This window comes from Petromyzon marinus, unplaced genomic scaffold, assembly GCF_048934315.1.
Source record: "Petromyzon marinus isolate PM22_M1 ecotype Great Lakes invasive population unplaced genomic scaffold, UKy_Petmar_22M1.pri1.0 PM_G_Scaffold_71, whole genome shotgun sequence".
NCBI lineage: Eukaryota > Metazoa > Chordata > Hyperoartia > Petromyzontiformes > Petromyzontidae > Petromyzon > Petromyzon marinus.
Window position 1 is genome coordinate 32,501 of NW_027423026.1, and position 2,500 is coordinate 35,000.

The window sequence follows — 2,500 nt, forward strand, 5'->3', positions numbered from 1 at the left end:
CACGGGGCTGTTAGGGTGGCACAGAAATCCCTCGGAATGGGAAAAAACGGGTCATTTTCGTGTCGCCACATTGCATGCGAACCGCATGAAACTTCCAGAGGCATTTGCAGCAGGAATGCATGTGCACTCAAAAAATGTGATATTTTTCACGGAGAGACCCCGTGAAACGCTAGAAGTGGGCGGGGATGTCTCTCTTGTGGCTCACGGGGCTGTTAGGGTGGCACAGAAATCCCTCGGAATGGGAAAACGGGTCATTTTCGTGTCGCCACATTGCATACGAACCGCATGAAACTTCCAGAGGCATTTGCAGCAGGAATGCATGTGCACTCAAAAAAGTGAATATTTCTCACGGATAGACCCCGTGATACGCTAGAAATTGGCGGGGATGTCTCTCTTGTGGCTCACGGGGCTGTTAGGGTGGCACAGAAATCCCTCGGAATGGGAAAACGGGTCATTTTCGTGTCGCCACATTGCATGCGAACCGCATGCAACTTCCAGAGGCATTTGCAGCAGAAATGCATGTGCAGTCAAAAAAAAATTGATATTTTTCACGGATAGACCCCGTGAAACGCTAGAAATTGGCGGGGATGTGTCTCTTGTGGCTCACGGGGCTGTTCGGGTCGCACAGAAATCCCTGGGAATGGGAAAACGGGTCATTTTCGTGTTGCCACATTGCGTACGAACCGCATGAAACTTCCAGAGGCATTTGCAGCAGGAATGCATGTGCACTCAAAAACTTCTATATGTTTCACGGATAGACCCCGTGAAACGCTAGAAATTGGCGGGGATGTGTCTCTTGTGGCTCACGGGGCTGTTAGGGTGGCACAGAACTCCCTCGGAATGGGAAAAGGGGTCATTTTCGTGTTGCCACATTGCATAGGAACGCCATGAAACTTCCAGAGGCATTTGCAGCAGAAAGGCACGTGCACTCAAAAATTTTAATATTTTTCACGCATAGACCCCGTCAAACGCTAGAAGTTGGCGGGGATGTCTCTCTTGTGGCTCACGGGGCTGTTAGGGTCGCACAGAAATGCCTCGGAATGGGAAAACGGGTCATTTTTGTGTGGCCACATTGCATAGGAACGGCATGAAACTTCCAGAGGCATTTGCAGCAGGAATGCATGTGCACTCAAAAACGTCTATATTTTTCACGGATAGACCCCGTGAAACGCTATAAATTGGCGGGGATGTCTCTCTTGTGGCTCACGGGCGCTGTTAGTTAGGGTCGCACAGAAATCCCTCGGAATGGGAAAAGGGGTCATTTTCGTGTTGCCACATTGCGTACGAACGGCATGAAACTTCCAGAGGCATCTGCAGCAGAAATGCATGTGCACTCAAAAACGTCTATATTTTTCACGGATAGACCCCGTGAAACGCTAGAAATTGGCGGGGATGTGTCTCTTGTGGCTCACGGGGCTGTTAGGGTCGCACAGAAATCCCTGGGAATGGGAAAACGGGTCATTTTCGTGTTGCCACAATTGGCATACGAACGGCATGAAACTTCCAGAGGCATTTGCAGCAGAAATGCATGTGCACTCAAAAACGTGAATATTTTTTCACGGATAGACCCCGTCAAACGCTCGAATTTGGCGGGGATGTTTCTCTTGTGGGTCACGGGGCTGTTCGGCTCGCACAGAACTCCCTTGGTCCACCTGATTCGTGCATACAGGCAGCAACTAAAACTCTGTAAACCTGCTGTGAGGACATCTAAACAGTGGACCAGTGAGGCTGTGGAAGATTTGCGGGCGTGCTTAGACTGTACTGACTGGGATATGTTCACGACTGCTACCAATAGTCTGGATGAACTCACAGAGGCTGTGTACATCAGCTTCTGTGAGGACTGCTGTATCCCAACACGTACCAGGGTGAACTTTAACAACAACAAGCCCTGGTTCTCAGCAAAGCTCAAAAGGTTGAGGTTGGAGAAGGAGGAAGCGTTTAGGAGTGGGGATAGAGACAGATTCAAGGAGTCGAAGAACAGGTTTAGCAAAGCGGTGAGAGAGGCTAAACGACTGTACTCAGAGACACTAAAACACCAGTTCTCTACTAACGACGCTGCTTCTGTCTGCCAAAGGGCTCAGGCACATCACCAACTACAAACCCAGAGCGCCCCACACCACTAACGACTCCCGCCTAGCCAACGACCTGAACGAGTTCTACCGTAGATTTGAAAGACAATTGGACTGTCCTGAACCACCCCTTCCCACCCAAGAGGCCCCATCCCCCACCCATACTACAGAAACGACTCTCTCCTTTCAGGAGGGAGAAGTTAATGGGCTTTTCAAGAGGCAGAATCCACGCAAAGCAGCCGGGCCGGACTCTGTCTCTCCAGCCACCCTCAGGCACTGCGCTGGCCAGCTGTCTCCGGTGTTCACCAACATCTTTAACACCTCCCTGGAGACATGCCATGTACCAGCCTGTCTCAAGTCCTCCACCATCATCGCTGTGCCCAAAAAGCTAAGGCCAACAGGACTAAATGATTACAGACCGGTCGCCCTTA